Source organism: Cnephaeus nilssonii (genome assembly GCF_951640355.1).
Source record: "Cnephaeus nilssonii genome assembly, chromosome: Y".
Taxonomy (NCBI): Eukaryota; Metazoa; Chordata; class Mammalia; order Chiroptera; family Vespertilionidae; genus Cnephaeus; species Cnephaeus nilssonii.
This window is the reverse complement of record NC_137096.1, coordinates 8050655-8064924: the sequence shown is the minus strand read 5'-3', so window position 1 is coordinate 8064924 and position 14270 is coordinate 8050655.

Here is a 14270-nt window from a genome sequence, read left to right as displayed (position 1 = left end):
TGGGTACCCTCCTCAGTTGTGTTGCTCTCCACTGGAGGGCCCAGCTTGGAGATTAGATCTCAGAGTTCTCAGTGGCAGCCCCCACAGCTGAGATATCTCTCTGGGACTTCAGTTGCTGTTTGTGGGTGTCTGGCCAGCCCTTTCTTGCCTCCTCCCCTCCTACCAGTGTGTATGTGGTCTCTACTTTAGGTCCTCGGGTGTCAGGGTTCTCTCCTGTGAGTTTTCTGTTGATTGTTCAGGAAGTTTTTCTGTGTTTTAGTTGCCATATCAGTTTCTTCCGGGGGCCATGTCCCGCAGCATCCATTTACTATGCCACCATTTTTAATCCTCTTCAGAATTCCTCTTAACCCTACCAGACCGCTGTACTGATTTTTTGGTAATTTCTGAATCTGCTGCTATACCTCTGTACTTAATTTTCGGTACTTTGCCTAGTACGTGAAAAAAATGCGTCACAAACTAAAAATAACCAACCAATCATGGTCAAACCTCATGGTAAGCCATTGCAAATGTCTGCCCCATGTGTTTGAATTGACTTTGTGTGGTTTGATGTGAAAAAATTCTGAAAATTCACAATGAAAACATCGGCTGATGAACCAAGCACTTCAACAGGAAAGCTAAGTAGCTCTAGTCTTATCACCGTGCAACAGGGGATCGATACTTTGGTTGATTCAGACTCTGAGGAGTCAGAATTTCATCAAGAATATGTTTCCAGTTCAAGTGACACAGACAGTGAGAGCTCGAGTGATGAGGAGAATCTTGAACCTTATAGATCTAGAGCTAGATCAATAGTAAGAGAAGGGTTGTGTGTCCCTCAAACAGCAGATGGGGGAGATCTAGGTGGCGATGAAGGTTGGACAAGGAATTTTGTATCACCAAATACAGATCTGAATTTCAATGAGGATGGAAAAGGCCCAGTGAACATTCCTGGATCTATCATAGAGGAGAGTGAACCAATTGACTTTTTATCCTTGTTTTTGGATGATACTTTCTGGCAAAATTTGACAGAGAAAACCAACCTCCGGGCCCACCAATTGCGTATAGCAAAGCCCAACTCCTACAATGCCAAAAATTTCAAGGATGCCACAGTGGAAGAAATGAAGGCTTTTCTTGGACTGAGGATCTATATGGAGTACTTATGTATAAAGCCCAGCTATCGGGATTATTGGACTGATGAAGGCTCTGACTTTGTTGGGTTTACTCCAGGATTTCTAAATGTTATGACTCGAGACAGATTCTTGGCCCTTTGGAGTTTTTTACACATAAATGATGAGGAAGACACAGATATTGATAAGACAGATAGAATATATAAAGTTAGGCCTTTCTTGGAAAGTCTGCTTCCCAAGTTTCTCCACTTCTACCAGCCAAAGCAACATTGGAACCTAGATGAGGGGATGATCCCGACAAAAAACCGCTTGGCCATCAAGCACTATATCAAGGATAAGCCCACAAAGTGGGGCATCAATCTTTCCTTCTCTGTGAAGGTGAGACTGGCTATATTTTGAATGCAGAAATCTACACTGGTGCTGCACCAATGCCTATAAAAGACTTGGGCACAGTAGGAAATACAGTTGTTCGTCTCCTGACCTCATGTGCACTGGAAAATAAATCTCATGTGCTTGTCATGGACCGGTTCTACAACTCTGTAACCCTTGCTAAATAAGTACTGTCAGAATTACACACAGGAATTGTGGGAACCCTGCAGAAAAACAGGAAGCACTTTCCTAAGGTGCTGAAAAGTGTAAAAAAACTTGCTAGCGCAGAAACCGGTTTGGCTCAGTGGATAGAGCGTCGGTCTGCGGACTGAAAAGTCCCAGGTTCGATTCCGGTCAAGGGCACGTACCTTGGCTGCGGGCACATCCCCAGTGGGAGGTGTGCAGGAGGCAGCTGATCGATGTTTCTCTCTCATCGATGTTTCTAACTCTCTATCTCTCTCCCTTCCTCTCTGTGAAAAATCAATAAAATATATTTTAAAAAATGTAAAAAAAAAAAACTTGCTAGGGGTGATAGTCGCTATCTATGTCAAGAAAGTGTAACATGTTTAGTTTGGCAGGATAGAAAGCCCATCACATTTATTTCGAACTACCATGATCCAGACCAAAATGTAGAAATAAACAGAAGAAATAAAGATGGCAGTGTTCAAGAAATACAGATGCCGCAGCTGGTGAAGGACTATAATAAATATATGGGTGGCTGTGACAAAAATGACCAGATGACATTACCACTGGCACCAGTGGCTTTTCATAAAATTTGTTATGTGGGCCAGTTATAATTCTTATATCTTGTATGCTTCAAAGCAGCAAGCTGCTTCAAAAAATCCAGTTTATTTCACCAGATATATTCAGAAACTGTGCCTGCAACTTATTGTTGGATACAGGGCATCAGGCCACTGCCACCCACAAAAGGATTCCTGCCCTCAATGGATGACCCCAGGCAATCATTTTCCTGAGATTCCCCCTGGGACATTGTCTAATCATATCTGTGTTGTGTGCGTGGAAAAGCACTCCAGGTACAACAAGCAAAATCCTGGAGTGTCTTACAAAGACAATCCATGCAAGAAGGTGAAGAGCAACATCTGGTGCTCACTTTGCAAGAAGTACCTCTGTGTGAAACAAGGCTCATCCTGCTGGGTGGATTGGCACACAAAGGTGGAATATTGGCGCTAGATGAAAGGTAGACCTATTTTCTACAATGTCTCCAAGTTCCATCGTATTCTAACCACTTGTTTGCATGTAACTAACATTTTTCTATATCATGTTGATTTTTTCTCTTTAATGCTCAGGAGCCCAGGTATAGGGGACTGTTAGGTTCAGGGACTCAGGTCTGGTAGGGTTAATTTTAAAGTTCATGCTAAAATTTTTTCCAATAAGCTTCTTTTTCACTTGATTTCAGGATGGGGTTTTGCATGAAGGCCCTAATGTCCTGTGAGTGCACATTCTGATCATTAGCACCATCAGGAAATGTGTTTTGAGGCATGATCAATAGGCATATAATAACGGAAACTTGCTATGTCTCTTCCTGTTTCTTTCTGTGTTTGGATCATGATGGAGCCATATTAAGGCTCTTGTTTCTAGTAGAGTGTGGAAGGATGCACTCTTGATTTCAACACGTATTCTTCAGAGGAAACCTTGATAAAACGGTGTCCTTCCCTAAAACATATTAGGACGTTCAATTATAAGGCCTGGACCCTTTATAAGGACAAGACATTATTATTGGTTGAAAGAAAATTCTAAGGAGCACATAAATAAATAAAGATATATTGTGTGCTTCCAAGAATTATATACTTGTTGAGGAAATATGCAGACTAAATAACTAACCTTAATCAATAGAATATAAGTCTTTTTCAACAGGCTGAAAAGTGATCAATGTGTGTTCAGATGGTATATATTTAAAAAAACTAGGTTGGAAAGGCACACTTGAAAGAGTCAGGCATTGCAGGTAGCCAAATCACAGCATGCATCTAGTTGTGAAAAATAAGGTGAAAGTGACTAATTAGTATTCATACAGAGATGCCTTAAATTCTAACATAAATCCCTCACATTAAAATTATGTTGGAAAATTGAAATTACTGAGAGCATCAGTGTAGTTAAGAAGAATATGCCTCTGCACTTGAATATAGATAAGCAGCCTATCCGTTTCAATTTTGGATGATCTAGTCAGCAAAGAAAATTAGTGAAAGGTTCACTTTGGGGAATTAAGGGTAAGAATTAGCACTGAAACATAGTAATATTTATGGGAGATATAAAATTTCTCATAATTTGAAGGAGGTTCAGTGCTCTTCATATGAGCCATTAAATAACACAGCTAAAGAGCAGTATAAACTATATTGCCATTATTACCAAAATTAAGGTTATACCTTTAAGTCAGTCAGCATTAGGAGGGAGCCATGTTAAATTGGTAATAAATTATAAAATTACTAGAGGCCCAGGGCACAAAATTCAAACACCAGTGGGGTCTCTCAGCTTGACCTGTGCCTTCTCGCAATCTGGCACCCTTTGGGGGGTGCCGGACTGCTGGTTTAGGTCTGACATCTCCTGAAGGATGCAGCAGTGTGCAAAACGGCAGGCCTCTGGGGAGGAGCCGGGCTAGAGCCAGGTGCCTCGCTATTTGAGCTAGTCTTCTGGCTGAGTGAAGCTCCCACTGTGGGAGTGCACTGATCACTAGGGGGCAGCGACTGCATTGAGCTTCTGCCCCTTGGCGGTCAGTGCACATCATTGTGACCAGTCATAAGGGCCGCTTAGGATTTTATATATATATGTGTGTGACTAATTTGGCATGTCCTGGCCCAATAAAATGGTATCTTGTCAGTATTACAATACTAGTTACCTGGTGCATGGATCCATGCACATTGAAAGGAAGTTAATTAGAAGAAATATTTTACTATTGCTATTTGCCCTTTATAATAGAAATGTCAACAAAATTCATGATTGACAGTGACAGATTGAAACACACGCAGGCAATTGGCACCAGCAAGAGCTTTATATGTATCGCGCATGCACAAGTCAACTTAGCCTTATGTATATAGAGAGAACAAACTTGCTTAATTAGACCTGCTTTCTGATTTAGCTAAACTTTTCCCAGCCCAGTAAAGCACCCTGACTTCTCTTTCAGGTAATTGTCAGCAACACAGCAGTAAATATTAACACAAAACAGATTATTAATGTAGGTCATGCAGGGAGAACAAAGGGTAAAGTATCTAACTGCAACAGTGTTTGACGATATTCTGCGCAGTGAGAAACCCTGAAGTCATTTTCAAGTACCACCATTTCTTACTTAATTTCAGTCTGGTCAAGTTTCTAAACTTTCTCAATCTCAGTTTTCTGGCTAATGAAGGGAAAATCGGATTCCACCAAGTCTCCTATCTACCTATTTCAGGATTTCTGTGAGGATCAAATGAGATGAGGCACTGGAGAACGCTTCACAGACATTTGGTTAGTCTAAAATGTTTCCACCTGGCTATAAAGCAAGTCATGTTCCTGGGCTGAAGAAACTGCAAGGAGGCTAGTCGCTAGGAAAAAGAAGCTGGACATTGCTACTTGATGCCATTACCCAAACGGACACTTAGTATATTAGCCTTTTACATATATAGATTGTCAGAAGATAATACATTCCAGAGTAACATTTTACAGCACATAAAAACATTAGCCCAAATGGAGTCTTAGAATAAATGTAAACATTGTTGTGGAAAGAGGAAATAAAGTGTTGTTTTGAATTTTTTTTCCCCTTAAAATATTGCTCTTGCAAAAACCGGTTTGGCTCAGTGCATAGAGCGTCGGACTGCGGACTCAAGGGTCCCAGGTTCGATTCCGGTCAAGGGCATGTACCTTGGCTGCAGGCACATCCCCAGTAGAGGGTGTGCAAGAGGCAGCTGATCGATGTTTCTCTCTCAGCGATGTTTCTAACTCTCTATCCCTCTCTCGTCCTCTCTGTAAAAAAAAAAAAAAAATCAATAAAATATATTAAAAAAAATATTGCTCTTCATTGTGATATCCTCATGTTACTGTTTTTCATTTACAGGACCTCTGTCATGTGGTAGAAAGAATTATGCAGGTGCTTCGTGCAAAGAGCCAATCCCTTCCAGGAGAAATTACCATATGTCTCCTAGAGATGATGATTGCACTACTAGTTATAGGTAACGGGCAACAAAATATAGTTCACCTAATGTATACTAGACACATTTGTTGTTGAGGTGAAAATCATCCATCATCACACTAAATATTTACCATTGACCAAGTAAATAGCATGCAGTGTATTCAGAGTCCTATGCCACCACCACATCTGTGTAGGTCCAAAACATCTTAATCACCCCTAAATAAAAGCTCTGCATGTAAAGCAGTCACTACCATTCTCTTCCCGGATCCAGCTTCTATCAAACATCAAACAGTATACTGTCTGTATTGATGTGCCTGTTTTCCACAGAAACTAGTATTGGAATGAAACAGGACAGGACCATTTGTGTCTGGCTTGTTTCTGTTAGCATGCATGTTTCCAAGGGTCATCCATGTGGCAGTAATCAGTTCATCGCCACTTTTATAGCTGATTAAATATGCCATTGCAGCTCTAGTGGACATAGCTCATTTATCTCTTCATCTGTTGGGCTCATTTCCACAAGAGGACTTCTGAGAGCATCCCTAGACTAGCATTTCAGTAGAAGTTTCCAGTGATTTTGGGTGCATAACTTAGAGTGGAAATTCAGAATCATATAGTAATTCAGTGTTAAATGTTTGTTGAAGGAATTTCCATTGTTTTCCACAGCAGCGGCACCTTGTCACCTTTCTGTTGTTTGTGCACAGAATTCCAGTTTTTCTAAATCCCCAACAACCCCTGATATTTTCCTCTTCACACATTGTTGCCTACTTAGGAATGAAGTAGTATCTCATTTGGGTTTTGATTGGCATTTCCCTAATGACCCTTTAAGTTAATCATCTTTTCATGAGCTTGTTAGCTGTTTGTGTGTCTTCTTTGGAGAAATGTCTCTTGAACCCTTCTGTCCATTTACATTTTCCTATTTTTGTAGTCAGAGTGTGTACATGTTCTGTATCTTAGAGGGTGATTGCAAAATACTCCTGCTTTATTTCCTTAAGTTATTCCAGCAGAGATGATCCAGGTTCCCGATTCAGCAAGCGTTATGGACCACCATCTAGGGAGGGTGCACACCGTGACCATGGCCTTTCAAGTTCTCGAGATGAGCACTCCTATAGAAGACACAGGTGTTTAAAAGTGTTCCCCTCTTTCTGTCAAATTACAGCAGGAAGGTTTGGGATGTGGGGGTGAGATAAGAGATCAACCTAAGTATTTGTATGCATACATATAAGCATAACCAATGGATGAAAGACACTAAGTGGTGAGGGCATGTATGGGAGTGGCGGGGCAATGGGAAGATATGTACACATGTAATAATTTAATCAATAAAAATTTTTAAAAAAATTAAAAAGTTAAAAAAATAAAAGTGTTTCCCTCTTTTATCCAATAGCTCACTGCAGCTGTTAACTTCGACACAGTTAATTCCATGTTTTTTTCATGGTGGTCTTCATGGCTGTGGGAGCAGTCCTGGTAGAGATTATTCTGAATGTTGAACTGGAGGCTCTTATGGACGTTTATATGAGAGCTATGGTAAGTGTCCAGATATACTGTGTGTAAGTGACAGGATTGGATTTTATAGGCTGCCTTGTGTTACTCTAAGTTTACTTCCATTTGCCAAAGGGAGTACTATATGTATTATGGGTGTTGTATTATCTTGGAGATGTTGTATTCTTTTCTTAGTAGCTCATTTGGAATAGTATATGCTTTCAGGGATGAGGGACCACACTCTTTTATCTTCCTTATTAAAGAAACAAAATTCTACACTTGCTTTTTTTTTGTTCCTCACCTGAGTATATTTTCTCCAATGACCTTGGCAGAGTGGGATAGAGGGAGTGGGGATGAGAGAGATCTACATTAATGTGAGAGAGATACTTTGATAGTTTCCTCATGCACAATCCTCAACCAGGTCCAGGAAGGGACCCTGCAACCCATGGGCATGCCCTTGACCTAAAAACAAGGGATCCTGCAGGGACAAGGCTGGTACTCTTCCCACTTATGCATACCAGTCAGGGGGTATTTTACCATCTTTAAATCAGAAGGAGCAGTTGACAGCGTGAAGCATAGGGAAAATACAATGGTTAGAATTTCAGCCTGTTTTCAGAAAAATGTGCATTCATATTTATTCATAATCAATTAATTAAGCCATTATTGGGAAAGAGAACCAAGATGGCGGCAAAGTTAAACAAATGAACTGCGCCACGCACAGCAATTTCAAAAATACAACTAGAGGACAGAGCGTCTGCCACCCAGAACCACAGGAGAGCTGGACGAATGGTGGATTTACAACTAAGAGGGAAGAGGAAAGAGCAAACGAGGAGGGGCTGAGGTGCGGAGGCGCGTGGGTCGGGCTGGTGCCGGTGAAGGGACACGCGGCTTTTTTTCCAACCCTAAGGAAGATAAGCTCCCCATCACTCTGAAATCCAGTTTCTGGGGATGCGCGGGAGACCCAGACACCAACAGGGAGAAGCTGGACTCTCGGCCATCGTGTCGGAAAGTGAGAGTGACTTTCTTGCAGAGGTGCACCCAGCAATAAGTGTTTACTCCACTGGAGCACAGGACACGGGGACTTGGAAACGCGGAAAGGCAGAAAAGGCAGAAAAGGCAGACTTGCAGCCATTGCTGTTGGCCACGCCCTAGCTTAGTGAAGCCCTGAGACCCCGCCCCTCCCTGAGACCCGCCCCGCACATTCTACAAACCCGCCCAGGCTCCAAACAGCATCTTTTGCATATAAATGGCCTGCCCTGTGGCAGGTTAACCAAATAAACTGCAGTTCCAGTCAGACTGCTCCAAAACCACTCAAGCAGGAGGAGAAAACTGCAGTTTTTGCTGTAACTCCTGCTGAGTGGCCTCAGACAGTAGTTGTCCTGCACCCCATTGGAGACCCAGAAACGAGGGCATCTAGTGCTCGGTGTGAGACGACACCAGATTTCAACCACTCGCATAATGGACACATTCAAGAGGCAGACTCAGTGAGCGCCAAAGCCCTACTGGAACAAGTCCCGTCCCATAAACGTGTCTCCTTCACAGCAATTCTTCCTTTATAGATACAGCAGGTCCTCACAGCCCATTGGCCTGGAAGAAAATTCCTCCCAGTGTCACCAACAACAATCAAGACTTCACTACACAAAGGAGGACCATGATGGAGGCATAGGGTGGACTCCTACTTGTTGCCTACCACAACAATTTTGAAACTACAATAGGAAAACAGAGCAGACACCATCCAGAACCACTTGAAGGCTGGCTGAGCAGATGCTCTACAACTAGAATAAAAGAGAGGGGTACGCGGGATGATGCTGATGCCGGTGAGCCAAAGATCACACTTTAAGAACTACAGCTCTGGCGACACAAGGGCGGCCTGGAACATGCTCGGCGCAGTTTCCCTGGAGGTCTCCGGCTGAGGGGAGGGCTCCACTCGCTGCTGAGCACGAACAGACGAGCCCCTGGGAGACATGGGGTGGAAGACCCCACGCTTGCTGATCTCCGAGTCCTTCGAGAATTTCAGCACCCCGGAAGTGGCCAGGTGCGCATGCCCGGCGACCAGCCACCGCTGCAGACCCGAGCGCCGATGCAGCCACCCAAGACCAGCTCGCCACCGTGCACCGGGCGCACCGGAGCTTCGCCGAGCCCGCTGCCCAGCGAGTTCTGCGGCAGATGCCCTGGAGATTTGAGAAAATGGCTGGAGGAATTGCTGAGAAGTAAGTGACCAATGAGAGTAGGGATCGGGAAGATGAGGCCCTGCTGGGTCCTGGATCCAGGAGCGCTCGCCCGGCGACTGGTCACCGCTGCAGACCCGAGTGCCGCCCGCCGCAACGACCTCGGGCCAGCCCGCCGCCTTGCACCGGATGCACAGGAGCTTCACCAAGCCCGCCGCCCTGAGAGTTCCACGGCAGCCGCCCCGGAGCTTTGAGAAAATGGCCGAAGGAATTGCTGAGAGGGAATTGACCAGCAGGAATTGGGATCAAGAAGATGAAGCCCCGCTGGGTCCCAGGTCTGGGTGAGGCCGCGGGCCCCTGGGTCTGGGTGAGGCTGGGACCCGGGTCAGGGTGAGGCTGAGTCCAGGGAATGAGTGAAGCTGCGCGCCCCTGGGTCCGGGCAAGGCCACATGCCCCTGGTTCCTGGTGAGGCCATGCGCCCCTGGGTCTGGGTGAGGCTGGGTCCCGGGTCCGGGCGAGGCTGCGCGCCCCTGGGCCCAGGTGAGGCCACATGACCCTGGGCTGTGTGAGGCCTCACACCCCTGGGTCTGGGTAAGGCTGGGTCCCGGGTCCGGGTGAGGCCGCACCCCTGGGTCCGGGTGAGGCTGGGTCCTGGGTTCGGGTGAAACTGGGTCCCGGGTCTGGGTGAGACCGCGCCCCTGCGTCCGGGAGAGGCCACGTGCCCCTGGGTCCTGGTGAGGCCATGCGCCACTGGGTCCGGGTGAGGCCATGCGCACCTGGGTCCAAGTGAAGCTGGATCCCGGGTCCGGGTGAGGCCGTGCGCCCCTGGATCTGGGTGAGGCTGGGTCCTGGGCCGGGGTGAGGTCACACCCCTGTGTCCAGGAGAGGCCACACACCCCTGGTTCCGGGTGAGGCTGGGTCCCGGGCCCAGGTGAGGACGCACGCCCCCGGAACCGGGTGAGGCCGCGCGCCCCTGGGTCCAGGCGAGACCAAACCAGAGGGAGTCAGACCTGAATTACCACCATTTGTCCACCATTCAGAGCTGAAAAGTCAGTGCCAACATGTACACATAAGGAACTGATGGACATTGAAATTGGGTCTCAAAAGAACCGTTGGTCACTACAGACATCACTGAGTCACACCTGTCAGCATAACTATTATTGCTCGTATCACATTCGGTTCTTATAAGTATATTTCTAATAACACATGATCTCACTCATCTAGGGGAAATGATGAACAACATAGACTGATGAACAAGAACAGACCCAGAAACAAGTAGGTATCGATCGGACTGTCAGGCCTCAGAGGGAGGGTAGGGGAAGGTGGAGGAAGGGGGGAGAGATCAACCAAGGGACTTGTGTGCATGCATATGAGTCTAACCAATGGTTAAGGACAACAGGGGGGTGGGGGCATCCGTGGGGAGGGGTGTGGGATGGGAATGGGGGGATGAGGACAAATATGTGACACCTTAATCAATAAAGAAATTAAAAAAATATATATTGCCATAAAATAAATGAACAAGTAACCCTAAAGGTAGAATAAACTATAGTTTTATTCATAGGTATAACTGAGTTCTAGTAGTTCCTGATACATAGTTTATCCTCAATAAATTTTTGCCAAACAAATGAATGCAAAAAATAATAAATAAATTAAGGCATTATTCTTCAGCTGTATTTTAAATACATGTAAGCTACCTTGCTTACATCAGCATTATTGACATTTTTTCAGCACAGGAAGATAAACTTATAGGTTTTCCTAATATTTAAGACTTTACTAGGGTAATGTCATACTGATGTAAACTTATTCAATAAGAGGTTCAAGTATTGTTATTTTTTCACTGGTTTGACAGGAGGTTCAGGTGGAACACCTCCAGCACGAAGTTCCCTTCTGACTTATGGCGGAAGCAGTTGCTGAGATGATTATTATAGCCACAGAGGAGATGTTTATGACGGGGGGCATGACAATTATTGCAGCAGAAGATGGGACACCTCTGTAAGGGGTCCCAAGCCTGGTGCTGGCAGAGATCATAAGATTCACCATCTACACAAGAGAGAGTGAATCATGTTGTACAGTAGATTACCTAATCGGGCTCCTCTGGGAGAGTCAGGAGGGAAGCCCCTGTGACAGACGAAGTAGACTCTGAAATTTAAAATGATGCTAAGTTATGGACGACATTTAATTTGTAAAGAAATTGTCTTCTGTTATTTAAGAATGACTAAAAGAAAATGGTGAGTTTGGGGAAGAGGCAAGAATTGCAGGGCCCTTTATGAAATCCCTGCCTAGGATGCAAAGTTTGAATTATTCAGGGTTATTTCATAAGTGTTGACTTAAATTGCAATATACTTTAACTGTTTAATATGAAGGTCTGCATTGTTAAAAATTTCAGAATAAAGTTTTCCACCAAATGGGATTTCTTGTCTGATTGTACTACAAACAGAAATGTGTATGGAGATTTGCATTCTTGACTCTAAATAACCAAATGTGTCTTTGGCCATAAGTGCATACCAGATTTTGAGTGAACTGCATACAAAATGAAGCAGTGTGCTACTTCTTTATGGCATGCTGCCCTATTTTTCAGTAAGGCAGGGTAAACAACTTACATATTTTCTTTGGAAAACCTAAATTGAAAAAAGGATTGAGGAATCTCCAACAAGGCTGCACGGCAATTGTTTGCCTGCTTCCTATGGCATTTTGTATGTCCTCAACCTTTAAGGAATAGGTTAAGTAGGAGGAAAAATTACATACAGAATGATATAAATGTTTGAAGAATTCTAAATGTAAGCATCCTTTTGCTTATTGAAATGACATCAGCACCTTGCTGACGTGAGAATAATAAAATTGAAAAACATAGTGTCACTTAAACCGAAACAGTTAGCTTTCCTGACTATACCTCTGAATGTAATGAACTAAAGTGCCCCTAGGTAGTGATATGTATTTTACTGTAGAACTACTCATGCTCTATCTCTTCAACTATTTGACATTTAATGTTCCATAAAGGGTATGCTCTCCTAAACATCAAGTTACCTTGAAGCCTCAGTATTTTATCAGTGAATGTAAAAAAACAACAACATCATGATGGGAAAGGTTTTTAAAAACTCACCTCTTGGCCTGTTGAGTATAGAGTTATCAACAAGCCTTCCAACATGAATTTTAAAAATTACCACAAAAATGTGCGGTTTCTTAAAATTATTTTTATTAGAATAGTGTATGTGAAATTCATTGAAAAATTTGGAAGCTGGAACCTCAGTTGTTTAAGGACTTTAAAGTCTAGCATGTCAGATTGGGGGGCAGTGAGGGAATAAGCCCTATTCGGTTTGGCTCAGTATGCCCCTTTTTCATTGCCACCTGGTATGCTGCTGGATTGGTGAAACACTTAACAAAGCCACTTGGACGTCACATTTACTCAACAGAATTTTACCAATGTAGGTTTCAATTGATAACGTATTTTGGTACAGAGAAATACAAGAAGGAAAACAATACAAAACTTCCCAGTATAGAATAGAACACATTATACACAATCCTCTTGGCAAGTGGACTAGAAAAGAAGATTAAGGAGAAGAAAGAAGAGCATAAAAATTCTGACCATGACAAAAGGCTCCTTCTTGTATTTCTTAAACGGATATTGTGGATATCAAACTAAGCTATTTACATACTTTTAAATACATTTATTTTTACTGATTTCAGAGAGGAAGGAAAGAGAACCGCCAATGGTGAGAGAGAATCATGGATTGGCTGTCTCCTCCAAGACACTTACTGGCTTGGAGCCCATAACCCGGGCATGTCCAGGACTGGGAATTGCACCGTAACCTCCTGGTTCACAGGTCAAAACTCAACCCCTGAGTCAACCAGGCCAGGCTTTGGCTCTTCTCTATTCATAGTATTCCTTTTGACATCTGTTTCCCCCAGTTTTCCTAAATCCAACCTGCCTGACTGCTGTGCAGATGGGTGGACTCTGGATACATTCAATTGTAAGAAATCTACTATGTGTGCCTTACTCTCCCCGCTTGCTTTCTGATGGCCTGGAGACCCCCATCCATAGGGCCTTCATTTACAGGATCCCTGTGTACCACCAGTCACCAACTACCCAGGGCCCTTGTATACCCATCTTCACAGATGATGTCTCAATCTAAACATGCACTTTCTAAGCCTCATTGCCTTGGTACTGTGCATTTTGAATATTTTGATGGAAAAGTCCATATTCCAATAAAGAATTTTGCTGGATTTCTCAGTTGTGGTCTCCAGAACAAATGAAGTGTCTAGTGCAGGACACCCTGTTGAGAGACAACATGAAGCAATGAGTTTTCTTTTGTTTTGTGTTGTTTTAATGTGGTAGGCTTTAAAATTTATTCTTTAGAGAGGGATGAATGGAGAGATACAGACAGACAGAGAAGCATTCATGTGAGCCAGAAATATTAATGGTTGTCTGGGGACCAGACCTGCCACCTGGACATGTTCCCTGACCATGAATCAAACAGGTGACCTTTGTGATGCACAGGACAATGCCTAGCCACACAGGCCAGGGTGCAGTGATTTTCACTTTTCTTCCTTAACTTGCATCTGGTAGCTAATAATTACTATTAATGCTAATAACAGTAGGCAATTCCATAGCAGGACATGTGGACAAGGGCTTTACATAAGTTAGACACCCAGATGAATCTCACAACAACGTAATGGGACACAGTCTCTATGTGTGGTGAGGAACCAACACCCAGATCGTGCGATATTTAGCCCATGCCCTTCCTCCCCCATAACCTGCCCATTTTTATACTTTCCCTCACATTTCAGAGGTTCTGATTCCCATTATGGACACTATTCCCTGTCAAGCGGGAATGGGATGACAAGATGCAATTCAGAGAGAGAAAGAGAATGTCTGATATAAGAGAGAAGCATTTTCTGATCCTTGATCTCTGATCCTCTTTCTTGGGGCTTGGGGGGCTCACTGTCTGTTATAGATATTACAGCATTTTCTCTCTCCACAAGAAGTAGCAGAGTGTGCGTGGCTGGTGCAGGTCAGTAGACCTATGATCCAAGAGGACG